A 16,815-nucleotide genomic window follows, 5' to 3' on the forward strand; every position below is an offset into this window, starting at 1 on the left:
GATGCAAAGTTGAAAATCTAAATTTTTGTGGATCTTATCTTTATTTCCTTTTATGAATTGATCTACCACTTATTAATGATTGGAAAAATGGTAAAATTAACATTCTGTTGAGATGTGAAACTGGTTCAGCTTGAAGAATTGATGAGAAAAAATGGGCAGTACGAGAAATATTTGCTTTGGAATACATATGGACAATACCTCTGGAACAAGTTATATGGGATTTGTTTACCAAGTGACCCCAAAACAAACTCTTTAATGCTTGGTTCTTACATTCATGACGTCAGAGGTTTTGTGGATTTTCTAAACTTTTGAAACTTGTGTGATTGTTTTGGTTGTTTTCCTGACTAGAGATACTGTGAAAGTGTAATTGATAAACATATTGCATTTTGGCTTGGAGTATATTTTTTAATGTTTTATAACTGCAACATTGTTTCTTGTTTGGATTGTTGTAGTGTTATCTTTTAGTGCTCCAATGTAGATAGGTTATTTCAATTTCAATTTTTATCAATTAATTTGTGTTTAATTCATAGAATTTCAGTAGTGTTTATGTGATAATTTGTCCAAGAAAGCATTGTTTCAAGGTTTCCATGTTTCGTCAAAACGTGTCAAAGCCCGCCAAAGATATTAAGTACTTTCTTTCCTTAACTTTATATAATTTTAAAGAGAAGACAGAAACCTTTGTTTTTGGTGCTACTATTTCCAAGCTTTGAGAAACCTTTTTTACACTTAAAATTCTAGATTTATAATCTAAAATTTTCATAGATTGTCTTCCAGACACTTTTATGTTTCAATAAAAAAATAACATCTTTATATATCTACTTTTAAAAATAATCTGCTCTTTGTTTTTCAACCCATTTCTTTTTTACCTATAAATCAAATCATATTGAATTGCTACTGCCAAGGGAGATTTGGATAATTTGAGATAACTAGGAGTAATTATAAAAATCTTATATGAAGCCTTTAGCTGAAACAAAATAAACCAGCTGCGCTGGAAGGTCAGCCCAATAAGCTTAAAACGATTAGAAGGAAGTACAATCAAGAAACCTAATTCGATGTTAAAGCCAAAGAGGTTGAAAAGCTCATTTTGTTTGAACTTCAGACAAAAAAAAGTTTAACACAAAGTTGAATTTGTCCAAAGCAGACAGAGATGTGATAGATTATTTCATCCTTGGAATTTCACATAAATCTTTTCGTTAGAATGTCTTAAACCTGCTCTTTATTCTCTGAGAAAGTATCCGAGGTAGCCGCTGTATAATATGTTCACTGCGGTTTTCGTCACTTTTGTCCATTTTTGGCATTTTTATGTTGATTTATTTATTTTTTCTCCAGTCAAGGCTGCCCCTCGTTTATAGTTGAGTGTGTACGGTTCCGGGGGGGGGGGGGCATTTGAAAAGTGGACACTGTCAGATATGAATTTTTGGCAAAAATGGGACCCTGTCAGAACGAAAAATTGAAAATTGTTCCCATTTTCGCCCTGAAAATAAAAGTAGACGAAAATTTGAAAGATTTTCTGTTTTCCACCCTGAAAATTGTCCAAAATAATAAAAAATCGACCCTGTCAGATACACATCTTGAAAATTAGTAAATTTGGGAACCTGTCAGATATCTTCAGAGCATAAAAAAGGAACCCTGACAAGCGGCACGTCCCCGTACCCAATTTTGCCTAAGTGCCTCCCCCGGGGCACGGTTAGCTGTCTAGTACACGCTTTTTTTTATAAGAATGGTGTAAATCCATTTCATCATGGATATTCTTAACTTTTTTATGAAAATCCTCCTAAAATAATTCTTATAGCATTCTTAGGTTAGGACTAGACTTAACATTTCGTACATACGTCTCAAGCGTAGAATGACATTTTTGTGAAAGGAGTGAGCCTTACTTGATATAATTGAAAATGCTCTAAAAACTGTAAAAATGGCATTCTTAGCTTGAGTAGCAAAATTCCATGATGGTGATATTCTTAGCACTATTCTTAATTTTTTGGCCATTTTCATCATGGACATTCTTATTAGGGTTGGTCTAAAAAGCAGGGTAGCCAATTGGGCTAGGTTGTGGGGTACCTAAATATTTTACAGACCATAATAGAAATACCGAAAATGAATGCATAGAACCACATTTTACTGACCAGGGAGCATGAATCTGATTGATACTTAGATTGATCATGTATGATTCCAAAGATAAACAAAGATATAAATTACCACGTGTTAATGCACGAGGAGTAAGAAATAGAGCTTCATTATAATAGAGCTATTTCAAAAGACTTTTTGTACCTATTATAAGCTGCCATATTTAAAAATTTTGAAAGGAATTAATTGTTTGAAACATCTAAACATGATTTAAATTAAACAATAGATTCAATAACAAAGGATTGTTAAGATATGACAAGATTAGAGATCATATGGCCCAAAGGCGATTCCAAAAGCTATTATCATCGAATTACAGCTTCACGGAAATAACAATTAGAAACATAAATAAAATCTAAATCTAAAATATTAAAAACTGTTTTGTATATATTTTTTATTCGGGTCTGTAAATTTTCAAACGAAGCCAAGAAGGAAGACAAAATGGCGCCAGGTCTCTTGAGAAGTAACAAAGTTCAGTACCTTTGGAAAAAAGGCTATTGTGGCTGAAGTTCGAAAGGAATCTTAAATTTTATTACATGGAATCATTAACAAGATGTTGTAATAGTTATTTCCACATGAAAACAGGTTTCAGATTTCAAAAGTTTAGGCAAAAAGAGGTACCCCATAACCTAGCCCAATTGGCTACCCCATTGGCTACCCTGCTTTTTAGACCAACCCTTCTTATTAAGTGTATTCTTATTTAAAAAAGCGTGTAATCACTTGAAAAGAACAGTCAATTGATTCAGATTGATTTAAATGGCGTGTTGAACCTAGTATAATGTGAATGAATAGGGGCATTTTATATTGAGGAAGCTGCTTAGGAAATTCCGCCCAGTTTCGATAACTCAATCAAAAGTTATGACAATTTTAAGTTTATGTTACGCCACTTTGTTCCAAAAACTTTCCAGACAAGAAAGCCTCAAAACCAATCATAAAAAACTTTCTTTTACACTCTCTATTTATTTACAATGCAATAGCTTCTTTCAAAAAAATTGAATAAACAAAAAAAATCATTTTTCACTTTCTTCTTTTTAATTATAGTGTTCTTTTATTATTATGCGCAAATCTTTTAATGAAGTTATGTGTTTCTTTTCTAAGAAAATATATTTTTCGCGCCAAAGTTTTCCCGATAACTTGTTTTCCGAAAATAATCCGAAATCGGATTTAAAAGTTGAGTCTTAAACGAAGAAAAAAATCGTGAAAGAGATTTGAAGGGTCACCGGGGCTGACCAATGATAGCTTTTTTCTGAAAAAAGAAGATAATTTTTTTGTGCCTTATCAGTTCTCATAAGTTTGTTTTGATTTTTTTCTCGTCAAAAGTCACGTGATATTTTTATCTCGATCACTCCGCCTCGCTTGGAAATTTCCCTATGCACCCTAAAAGTAATCGAGTTTTAGAAAAACAATAACAAACCATGTTATGTGGTGGCGGATTGCCCCTTTAATAATGAGAAAAAAAGAAGAGAAAAAAAAAATCTTTTTTGCGTCATATCCAATACATAGTTAATAAAAGATGCTTAGTTAATAAAAGATGCTTTTGCATTGTAAATAAAGAGAGCTAATTATAGAGAAAGCATATATGGAGAAAGTGAGTACATCAAAAAAATTTTTTCCTTCGAATAATGTTAAAAGTTATATACTACTTGGAGACTATTTCTTCTATCTGGGTCTTTTATTATTGTCATGGAAAGAGTATAACAACAACGGAATAAATCTTTTTCACCGACTTCTGCTTTGGATACGGATTCCACTATGCACTGCTCTGTTTTCTTCTGAACGTTTCAAGCAAATAGTTACGTTCTTTCAAGCTTCTCAGATTTTAACAAAGCCAGATTTCTTATCTGTACTTCCTATTAATCATTCTAAGCCTTCTAAGCATTTTGGGCTGACTTTCCAGCGCAGCTGGTTTATTTACTTTGTATTTGTAAGAACTAATTACCGAAAAGTATATTACCGTCTATCAAGAGTTATTGATTTGATTCTTATAAAGTATATGCTTATAAGAAAATAAAGAAAAAATCAAAACTGTGGAGCTAAAAACACAAAGATATATGACGTAATCCAAAGAAAACCCGCGAAAATCGTCCGTGGTTATACGAGCGTGTAATTTGTAAATTAAATTTAGTGAGTTCGTCCACCGTATCAAGCACTTTCGTTTTTTAATTTTTTTTCCGAGGACACCGCGAAAGGGTATCGTAATACTTTCGCTATGCGAAATTAACAAGCAACATGCTGAATGGACCTACCTGATGATGAGAATCAGATAAAAATAAGACAAATAGCAAGAGGGTAAAAAAATGTATTGATCAAAATTTCTTTTATTAAAAACCCTTCTCGCATCTGTTTACTTTTATGTTGAATGAGCCCCCCCCCCCCCCAGCGGCACCCCTAATCACGCCATCACGCAAAAAAGTTTTCTCCATCACACATCACGAAAATCGCTAAAATTTGTCGTCACGCAAAAAATAGCGAAAAACAGCCCAAATCACGCATCATGCCTCAAATTTTTGCCCTATCACGCATCACGCCAAAATCTTGATCACGCCTTCACGCCAAAAAAATCCCTAATAACGCCATCACGCAAGAAAAAAGTCCCAATCACGCCATCACGCAAACCGCTGGGGAGGCCTCTTTAATCTCTTCTGTAAACAAAACTCAGTTTTGAGAAAAATCTTTAAAGTTGTTTTCTGCAATAATAGACAGGCAGCTGATGACATCAAAAAAAGTAACTTAAAAAAAATAACTTTTTTGAGCGTAACTTCTCGTAACTAGTAGGCCTGATTGGTGTAATTAGCGTGCAAATTTGGAACAAAGCACCAAATTTGGACCAGACATGCCTACTGCCCTATGGATTGATATTAGAAGGGCGGTTCAGAAAAATTTTAAGGGTCGCCCTTATTTTTGGACCCATTTATTGAAAACCTAGGCTAAAGCCCAAGGGCCCAATTTTGATGGAAATTTCAAACTCATTTTAGGCCAAAACTAATTATAGAATCTGAAGAGCTCTCGAAAAACTATATAGAAGACTTTTAAGCGAGTATGGTCGATTTCTGTACCAAACGGGAGTTATGTGATGTGGTTTCCAACTCATTTTGGTCGTAAATCGCTTATTAAATGACACTTCTACATCAAATAAATCATAAAATCAGTTAATTTAAACCAAAAAGAAAAGAGTAAACTTATGTTATTTGAAAAGCTACCAAGATGTCTTACCTGTACACGGGTGCTCATTGCAAAAACTTCTTTCAGCATCATGGTCAGTGCAATTATCTCCACCATGTTGTGGAGGAGGGTTAGTGCACGTGCGTGAGCGGTTTTGAAAGCCAACACCACAGGGTTTATCACATTCCGTCCAATTACTCCATTGACTCCAATTTCCATGGACTGAAATAAAAATAAATGGCCTACTTCAAAACCAGTTCCATTAGCCTATTTCACCTGCTGAGGGGTCATATTTTCTGTCCAAGGGGCTTGCCACAGAAAACCTATAAAAGTCTAAACAGTGTGAAGGTTGCACAATGAGTGGTCCTCTTTCTGTAATTTTATCAGACATTTTTATGACTAAACTTGAAGAAGCCAGTCGTCATCCATCATAAAACGTTTTATGAGGGTCCCCAAACGGTAACTCTGGCACGATATCACGCACCACGGCTAAAAAAAACTCTTTTAAATCACGATCACGTTTTGACCTCTGATCATGCAATCATGAAGAACAAATTTCCCTATCACGACATCACACAAACCGCTTGGAGGGCCCCTTTTATAAACAGATTAAATAATAACACTAGGTGCTCACTGGGACAAGGATGTATATTGCAGGATTGGATATCGATGGGATCACCACTGCAAGGATCTCCTCCGTGTTGTGGAGGAGGGTTTGTGCAAGTTCTTGTTCTATTCTCTTCCCCTCCTCCGCAGGTGATGTTGCACGATTGCCATGATCCCCAGCCTGTCCATACACCGTGTACTGCAGATAAGAAAAATTCGATAAATGTTTTAACTAGGATAAAGGTACTATCTCAAAAGAACTTATTTTCACAGTAGTAAACTTCGGCGGAGGTCTACCTTTACTACAACAAAACTGTATTCAAATTAAAAAAAACCTAGAGACAGGCAATCTGGCAAATTACCACGAAAGATAGTTCCTCGAAAAACAACAATATCCTCAAAATGCAGACATTAATTACTAAAGGTGAAGGTACGCAAATTATGCAAAAACATTATACCGTATTACTTCGAATAAACTTACCCTTCTTTTAAACGCCCCTTCGAATGAAGACGCCTCCCTCCTAGTAGGGGCATTCTATTTGAAACAAGTAGCTGCGAAGGGAGTATTTTGAAATATATGTGCTCAAAGAAAACGATATATGTAAAACGAGGTTCTCATTCACTTTATTCGACTAAAGATTTTACGCCCGGGGCGAAGTAACACGGTATTGATAAAATAGTGAGGCCTTTAATGATTCTCTAGGTATTCCCTATTTCTATACACCAGTAAATTTTATCAAAATTGGACTAGCTTCATAATCGAACTCATTATTATGGTTAACTTACTCGGGCAAGGATGTGTATTGCAGGATTGTGAATCAGAAGCAGAACCTGAACATTGACTTCCACCATGATCAGGCGATGGACTGTCACAACTTCGTGAACGTGAATGTGTACCACCTGCACAGGACTCAGTGCACGTATTCCATGATGTCCAACTTCCCCATTGGCCATCAACTAAAAGAATGAAGAAATTAAGGATTTTTTACTTATAAGGGAGTGGTCAGAAAGTATCTACTAGGGGGGAGTGGAGGATATTTTGAAATATCCAAAAAAACTTTCGCACCCCTCCCCTAGCCTGGAAAAAAATTTCGAACCCCCCCTCATAAGGCCCAATATTTTTTCGCACCCCCCCTATTACTAGAAAAATTTTTACGCAAAAAAAGAGTTCATACAGATGCGGCACAAAGAGTATTATTTGTTTGTATGACAGTTTTTTATGTCAAAATTAGGTAAGGGAGATAGTTTAGCCCTGTAAAGTTGAGTATAGTCCTTTAGGAGATCTACCATTTTGATTGACGTTTACACCACGGGATTTTTTCCGTCGATTTCCATGGTTACGACGAAATTTCTCTGAAGTAAACAAAAGAAAAAAACCCGTGGTGTAAACGTCAAGCAAAATGGTAGTGTGATCTCCTAAAGGAATAGTTCAGGGTTAAAATAAGAATCAACGAGTTATTTTCTCTGAGTTTCCCTAAGTTTTGGGAGAAAATTACGGCTTATTTTCCCTGATATAAAATCTCTCTACATTACAGAGGCATCTCAATTACTCAAGATATCCTGAGGGGCCACCATGGTTGGCCCCGAAGGGAGAAAGTTTTGAAGATCAGGTACATATAATTCTCTTAGTTTGAAATTTCCCTATAAACCTATATTTTTCAGGTTTTCCAGGGTCTGTCAAAGCTCTGTGTATGTAATTTATAAGATATTAGTAGAGACTAAGGAGGCACAACCATGGTTTGCGCCGACGGGAGAAAATTTCGATGTTTTTCACCACCATTTTAGCTAAAAGACACTTTGTTTTGACGAATTTCTTTCTAAAAAGTACTTTTTTAAACCGCTCTGATGAGCTGTGAAAGCTACTAATCTACTTCCCTCATCTAGGTAAATGCTACAAAACAAAAGGGCAAGGCGATGATGCCCAAATAATGTTAGTATGACATGTACATATATCCAATAAAATAAATTCTGAGTTGTCGGCCGTCAGGCCGAAAATTTTTTGAAATCTTGAAACGTAAAACTATGAAATTAGACTTCCTACATTTCCTCTTGAGTTGCCCAAAAGATTTGGAAACCCCCCTAAACCCTCGAAAAAATTTTGGAACCCCTCCCCTAGTACATACTTTCTGACCACTCCCTAATTCATTTCGATAGATTATACCCAAAGGACGCATTTCAATGGTTTATGGTCCCTACTCGTGATAAAGGTACTACCTCAAAAGAACTAATTTTCACGGTAGTAAAGTTCGGCGGAGGTCTACCTCTACTGCAAGAAAACTGTAATCAAATTAAAAAAAACCTAGAGAAAGGCAATCTGGCGAAGAAAGGCAACCACGAAAGATAGTTCCTCGAAAAACAACAATATCCTCACAATGCAGACATTAATTACTAAAGGTAAAGGTGCCAGTGGATACCCCTTAAAACCTACAACAAAAAAAAGGTACCCCCTATATCCTGATAGAGAAAACAGTAAGGGCTGAAACTTTTTCTGGTGAGTCTAGGCTACCTATGAATTTTTTCCCTGGGTATGGTATTTTGTAGAAGCTACTAAGAAAGTTTTTATTCCTTGGTGAAAAAATGCAATTTTAGCGATTTACCCCTTAAAACCTACAAAATGGTTTTCTTGAATAACTTTTTATAAATAGTCCTTTTGGTCTCAAATTTTGAACAGTGATTCACTGCAAAGTTACAAATGCTACAATTAGATCTTTGGTACCTAAATATTGTCAAAACTGTGCGTTAAAATCAAATTACACCTTAAAACCTACACCAATACACCTTAAAACCTACAAACATTGACCCCTTGCTCACAACTTACTGAAACTGTAAAATTGCAATTCAAGCACTGAACCGTGATTCAATTGATCAAATACTTGCTAGAAATCCATTATTCCCAAAAAAATATTTATATTTTTCAGGATTTCACACCCATAATGCAATTGCGCATGTTTTTTGTCAAAAACGGCTTTGAAGGGTCAAAACTTTTTTTCACTTTATTTTTTAGGTATGGTACTAATGTTTTTCTAAATCGAATATAATCTAATATCGAATTTGTGACATTTTGGTATGCAATATGACCATGTTTTGAGAAAGTCGATTTTCAGACTTAAGTGGCCACTACCATAAAGGAGCTTTAAAATAGAATTTTAAGGGCCTTACGATTTCTTTGGGGTGTAACCATGGAGAAGAAAATTGATTTTTTCGTACCTGCCATAAGTATAGGTACCTAAAAAGTATAGCTTTTTTAACCTTAAATTCATTTGTGTAATCTCTAGGTCCGAAAAACATTTTTTGAAGGGATTTTTGATAAATTTTTAATAACTTCGAATTTTACGACACTTTACGACGATTAAAATTTTTGAAATTAGGTATTTTATGAAAGTACCTATTTTATAGATAGTAAAAAAAGTGAATTATACAATATTAAATTAAGTTTAGTGGTTAAGAGAGCCCACCAAAACCCAAGTTTGTAGGTTTTAAGGGGTATGTGGTTTTAAGGGATATCCACTGGTACGCAAATTTGCAAAAACAGTATATACCGTATTACTTCGAATAAACTTCCCCTTCTTTTAAACGCCCCTTCCAACGAAGACCCCTGCTTCAAGTGAAACTTTTCAATAAAAGCCACCTCAAATAGACGCCTTCCTCCTAGTAGGGGCATTTTATTTGAACAAGTAGCTGCGAAGGGAGATTTTGAAATATATGTGCTCAAAGAAAAAGCAAATTGAACGTTTGCTTCCATAATGACGGAGATGATAAAACATGAAGAAGCTAGATGCTGAATGGACGCATTAAATTCATCATTGATTGTTGATGGGGGAGACGGAAGGGAAGTAAGGAAAAAAAACCGAAGTTCCGGTTACAAAAATCAGTCTTATTGACAATTGAATCATTCTTGGTGGTAGTGGACATTGTTATCAATAATGTTTTTGAATGAAAAACATAGAAATATAAGGAAAAAATCAAATGGAAATCTGCAAAAACGGCGATTTCCGGCATTTTCAGCCGGAAAAAAAAATTCTCAAAAATTGAACTCGGCCATGTTTTGGGCATTGCTAATACACATCTTTGTGCACAACAACAGAAAAAAAACTAATGATGAAATCTCCAGAAAATGCCCAAAAATCAAGTTTTCCCGACATATTTGCGGCATTTTCGGCCGGAAAATTTTTTCTCTCAAATATCGGGCTCCGTAACTTTTTTGGAATTACCATTTTGCATCACTGTGCGAAAAAAAAAAATAATAATAATGAGCCAATCCCGAGAAAAGCTGGTAACAAACGAGCGGACGAAGGAACATCGGTTAATTTAAAGGACCTCCAAGGTAGGTCCAAAAACCTCTATTAAATAATGAAATGGTTAAACAAATATCAAAATGTTTGCTGTATCTAACCTTTATTCGAATTCAGAGGTAGATAATTAACCCTTTCCGGACGCACGGGCCACTGGGTGGCCCATGAATCATGTTCCTATATGACGCACGGGCCACCGGGTGGCCCATAGCTTTGTAAAAGGTTTTAACAGTTTTCGCGCCAAAATACAATAACATGGTTTTGAATAATGATTTTGAGATGAATTTCCCGTAACCTGCAAAAAACCGCTTTTCGATATCTTGTTTACAACAAGAATTATAAATTTTCAATGTTTGTTGCAAATTTACTCAGGCTAAATCTGTAAGGGAAAAATTGCTCAAAAATTTGGACAAAAAATCACTTTACTCAGATTCTTGGAAAGCTTATGACATAAAATTTTTTTTACCCGGTCAGTAATTCAATTTTCTAAATCATATTCAAAATCAAGCCTTTTACTCTATTTCTTTATTCAAAGTCAAAAATTTTGCCTTTCCGAAAAAGAATCTGCCGATTTTTCGGTCACGTGACCAGGTGTCAGCCATATATAAATTTTTTTTTTTGGTATTTCAAAACCCCTATTACATGTGGAAAAAATGAGGTATTACTTATCGTGATATCTTTTATCAATCACTTTCTATTGCAATTTTAGTGAAGCCAGTCAAAAATCGAATTTTTGTTTACGTCATATAGCCGTGAAATCATGCGTCCGGAAAGGTTAAGTAAACTTTTAATAGAATGCATACGAATAAAAAGAATACCTTAAAAGAAATAATAAGGATCGAAAGAAGTTCTCTCGCTTACCAGGGCAAGGTCCATCATTGCACGATTGCGATTCGGTGGAAGGCCCATTACACGAACCCCCAGGAAGAGGTGTAGGGTTATTGCAATCACGTGACCGAGATTCCGTGCCTGATCCACACGCGGTTGAACAAGATCCCCAACTACCCCACGCACTCCATCCACCGTCCACTGGAAAGAAGACACAAGAGAAAATTAAAAAACCATATAAGGTCTCAACAACAATCTGACACAATTCATAAAATTTACTTTCATCTTAAATTTTACGGAATAGTTTCTTTGCGTGCAAGGGTGTGAAATTTTACCTTGATTTGGTCGTTTTTTTAATCTAAATGAAATTAATCATTTTGCTGAACCGATTTTCAAAGCTGACATCCGAAAATGCAACAGGTTTTCGCCTACGAAGAAGAATTCTTTGATAATATCGCATCACTTTCTTGATGCACGCACGAACGTAAAAAAAATCTTAGAAATTACGTAAAACGCATCTGCACAACATTGAGTGCGATGTAATTTTAGAATTTCCTCGGTCAAGCATTACAGTAATCCTGGGACGCTTAAAATCGGATTGAAATGAGTAGACTTACATATCTCAGCATAATCATGAGGGCCATTATAACAAGGTTCGGTGTAAGATCCTGATCTGGAATTCGACGACGAAGTTAGACAAACATTATTGGAAAGGTTGAGTTCGAACGAAGCACATACGTAACTAGTGGCTTGTTCGCAATGAGATTTACACAAATCGAATGTCATTGAAACAAAAACTTCATTATTGTTACCCTTGATACAAGCATCTCTTTTGGCAGACCATGTCACACCTGAAAAAAGAGTGAGATTGTCAGAGATAATGGATGTTAAAAACTAAAGGAAAGGAAACTTTTGAGAGAACCAAAATTTAGTGAAAAATCTAAACTTGACTAAACCGAAGTCTTCAAAAGAGTACTAGTATTCCTTTTTTGAAGTCGATGATTTAGGAATCCAAAAAAGCAAGCCAACTTGAATTTCCTTCAAAAATAAAGTTTTGTAGTAATGAATTCTTCAAAAGAGAATTACCTTCAGATAAGTTTAAGAATAAAAAATTATTCAACACAACTAGCCAAATAGCAAACATCTCTTTACCATGAATTTTCTTGAACCTCTAAGCTCTAAGCGCACGATAACTCTAAGAGAATAAATTAATTATAAAAAATAACTTGACATTGACAAAAAAGAGAAAATACGTTCCATCATGAACATATAAACGACTGGACGTCTATCTTCTATTGCGTCTTTGAAGCGAGCTTCGTTGCCGTCTGTATTTCAAATTTGGAATAAAAAATCCGACAATTCCGTCACAATTTATTTCTATGAATTACTTAAAAGAATTATTCTCAAATTTTTTCATAAGTTTGCAATATATATTACCAACATTTTTCAACGCTGAAAACTTTTGCTTTGACGTTGTTTTGACGTTGTTAGCAAGGTGTTCTCAAGAGGTATACCATCAAAATTTAAAGGAGATGAATGTACAGTCGTTTATATATTCATGGTTCCATTAAGGTCCATTTGACATCAGTTGTTTTCTTCATAACAAGTTCCATAGTATCGACCTCCCCAGTCTATCATCAATAGACTCTCATAATTGATTCAAAATAATTCCATTGGTTAAAAGACGGGAAGAAATCAATAATAAAATATATAATATGCTTATAATACTGATGACATATATGATCTTGTTGCTAAGGAAAATACTTATTTCTAATTTCCTTTTTTCCAATTTTCCGCAATTCCATACTCTTTGATAGGGTTTGCTGATTCACATGTAAGAGTACAGCACCTGACCCCGAGATTGTTGGTAAAATTTGAATCAGACCTGAAAGATGTAGATATGCATTTCAAAAAACATTGAATGTTTTCAACGAAATTTTGAGCTCCCAAAATCTTTTCCCAGGGGTTAGTTTCATTACTTTTGATAGATAGGCTAAATTTTGTTTTGGTCCTTGAAGTTGATTCCCATCTTCGTTATAACCCCCAGAATGAAGGTTTGGTTTTATGGCTTTAAATCTATTAATATTGAAATGTTGATATTTTCCAACTGGATTAATTATAACAGCAAATTTTTGAAATATTTAGTGCCAAAACAATATTCTAAAGCCCATTTTGTTATTCTGAAATTTTTTTCGCTTTTTAACCCCCAGAATAAAAACATTCGGTCGTTGAGAGCGGAATTTCAGTATTTATAGAAAATTATTGCTCTCTAAGTGAAATTCATACTTTAGAAATATACCCTGCCCCCCAAATCTAAGGTCAACCAACCCCAAAAGGTAGGTCAGATGCTCTGAAACAACTTTCTATGAAGTTTACAATCGTTAGTGCTACAATGCTGAAAAGTGAGAAACTACATTCTCGGGGTTTACTACATTCTCGGGGTCAAGTGCTGCAATGTAACTACAGATTTGAACGCTTTTTACAATATCGCGGAACACAACACCACCTTGTAATACGAGGCCCGGAAAACCCGAGTTACAAAAACTCGAGTTACAAAAACCCGAGTTACGATAAATGTGACATCATAAATCTCCTGTCTACGCTACTGTAAATGATGCTAAGTTTTGGGCTAATTGGAAAATCTCCAGAAAATCCCGAAAAAAACACTTAGAACATTTCCGGATCTAGACACCAAAAATGTCGAAATCGGGCAGACGATTTGAAAAATGAATTTTCTGATCTCGAAAAAAGCACAATTAATAACGAACGAACGAATGGGAGGACGGACACACAACGTTAAATTCATAGGACCTACGGGTGGGTCCAAAATGAAGTCGAGGGTGACAATTTTGACCCTATTAGTCTTTGTCTGTGGCTTTTGTTGCCGTTAACACTCTTAAAACCAGGATTTATTTTGAGTTTCATCGGACTAAAACAACCATGAATAACTTTTGAGATCATTTATTCCCAATCATGGTACAAACCCATAAAAAATGTCAAATGGATCCTATCAACATTTGAAGTCATCTGGACCAATATTTCAGCAATTTTGGGTTTTAAAAAGAGTTCTAAGCGATTTGAATTTTTCAAAAGTTTTCCAACAATTTAATTATCAACATATATTTTAGTTTTCCTGCATATGACAGATATTTGTTCTTTTTCTTGTGTTTTCAGTCAAACATCCATTTTAATCTGTGCGTCCTCTTGTGAAACTTTATTGAATCAAGTCCATTTATAAGGAGGGCACCACGTTATGCCAAGTATCTTCAAGCACGTGTCGAAGCCAGCCTGGTTGAAGAAAAAAAATCAATATAATATATTTCGCATAGCGAAAGTATTACAATCGGTTTTCTGTTTTCGAGGTGGTGCTAAAAATCAACACTCGGCACTGAATATTCTATAGATGGACTCACGCAGAAAGATGAATAACGGCGTTTCTTTAATGATTCTACAAGGTGAGTGTAACCAAGGGTTCGTAAACATTCCTCGTGAAAGCGTTTTAATGGCTGCTTGAAGTCAACACTTTTGTACACTTTTGCTGCTGTATATATTTTTATTATGTTCTCAGGTAACTTTTACTACTTTCTTCTTTTACTACTTAACGTCTTATGTTTGTGAATGCACCAATAAACTTTTACAGTGCTCAGTAGTAAGAGTTTTTGGTTTCTTTTTCACCACACACCCCACAACTGACAACAGAACCCTTCAATACAATAAACACAGGTATAATATTTTTTAGTAATTAGTCATAGGTGTTGATAGTGAGATGAATAGAGCTTTTCGTCATTGATCACATTCATATGCAAGCAGCTATTTTTCATACAAATCATAGATTTCCGAAATAGATTTGCATAGTTTTGCATATAAATGACGTCATTTTCAAAATGATTTATCTTTTTTCAATCTATGATTCACCTGTACTTCGAGCGCTGTTTCGTGGAAATAGATAGGGCTTTCTGTGGTTAAAGGTCACAAACTTTTTCATTTTTGCCTCCAAAAAACTGGGCTGAGCACGCCCAAAACATGTGAAGGTGGAAATCAATCTATATCTTATCCACCATTGGTCATTGTTGGAAAAAGTTATTGATTGTAACGAGTGGGAGAGTGTTAAATAGACCTTTTTTTTGGACACAATGCCCAGGTTAAATAAGGCTACGACCCTGCCATTTCACTCCTGAAGGGGCCATCAACAAACCATTTTCAATTTTTAATGGTATTTGGCTGTTAACGGGTGGAGGGAGGTTGACCCTATGCTGCTAAGAAGATTTGCAAAGGTCAATAATGTTTTTTTTCCATAAGCATAACTTTGCCTCCGCTTTGCCTTTCTATAAGCATGTATTTTGATATCCAAACAATGGCTCTATTGTTTAATAAAATGCGAACCTGAAATAGGGGTACAGCAGGTGGGAACAAATGAGTGACAAGTGCTAAAAATAAGCCCCTTATTCTGTCTTGGCCACAAGCCTCGGTTGAGCTTTTTTACCATATTTTCATTCGGTTGGAAAATTTGGGCTAAAAACAGCCATATTTTAGTCAGTTTATTAATTGATACTCTCATTTTTCAATTTGGAAAAATCTAACTCAGATTGAGCCTTTGGGTATTTATTATTAGAGTATTCATTTTTGAGTGCAAGTTACACTTATATACTTTTTAAGAAGTATGATTCATAACAAGTAAAAAAAGCAGATAAATATAGACTTAGCCTAGGATAATATCTACTCAGTATTCTTCTGTACGAAGTCAATTGTGAAATTGCCATCTATAGAAGCCTTTTCTACGCTTATAAAAAAGAATCTTGATGGTGGTTTATGGATAGGATTTAGGTTCTCTATGAGAAAGTAAAATGGTATCTACAACCTTGTGTACAATATCCTTCTGCAGATATCCCCCTGCTTAACCTCGTTATTTTATGGTCAATATTTCTCAATCTTGAATATTATGCGAAATTTTCGACTTCCGAGTCGTCTTGTTTAATTTTGAAATCTCGACATACATACAACATTTTTTTCAATTTTACATTATTTTTTCATCCAAAACTTTTATCCTCCAAAATATTTGCGGTCTTTAGATGTTTCTAACATTTTTAAAGTTCTAAGCTTAAATGCTCTTAATAAGATCTTATTTTCCTCATTTTGTTCCTCATTTTTCCTCTATCTTTATTCAGTTTCCTTAGAAATTTGGTGCTGCATGGGCGATTAAGAGTCCGCAAAGCCTTAAAATGTTCTTAACTAATTCATATATTTTGGACATCGAAGCCTTATGTTCTTATAAAGTTTGTTCTTATGAAAAAATAACGTGACACAAAACTTACTTCTATCAGCACATCTCTTCTTTTCATTTTCCAAGATTATCTTTTTGATTTTCAAATCACTCAAAACTTGTTGAATGATCACTTTGCGTTGACAAAGCTGTTCATAATGATCAAATAATTTTCCTTTTCTTGACCAAACATTGGCGTGACAATCGATCATCTTACGAATGAGAATTTGGGAGAGAGCTGCAATGTCCAGAGATGATTGCAAAGATGTCATGTTTATTAGGATGCCCTCAATTGCATGTTGAAGTTGATCTTCATTGCATTGAGCTTCTAAAAATATAACAGAACTTTCTTATAAAAAATGGGACTCTACTTAACGTTAGCATAAATCAGAGAGTGACTTGTCCGGGATGCTACCTTAAGGGAACGAATTTTAGCGGGAACTGATTTTCGCGGGAATTAATTTTCGCAGTTTTGCCCTATTTTCGATACTTTTCCTTCATTTTACTAGGGAGTTTTAAAACCTTTTGTTGAGAAATGGCAAAATT

General features: G+C 34.9%; 1 protein-coding gene across 1 annotated transcript in view; it reads right to left on the reverse strand.

Annotated features, from left to right (window-relative positions):
• The window catches only part of LOC136809345 (thrombospondin-2-like), a gene marked incomplete in the record, with an annotated part of 31,378 nt that overhangs the window by 9,799 nt on the left and 4,764 nt on the right, over positions 1-16,815 (reverse strand).

This window comes from Clytia hemisphaerica, unplaced genomic scaffold (assembly GCF_902728285.1).
Source record: "Clytia hemisphaerica strain Z4C2 unplaced genomic scaffold, Clytia hemisphaerica genome assembly, whole genome shotgun sequence".
NCBI classification, from domain to species: Eukaryota; Metazoa; Cnidaria; class Hydrozoa; order Leptothecata; family Clytiidae; genus Clytia; species Clytia hemisphaerica.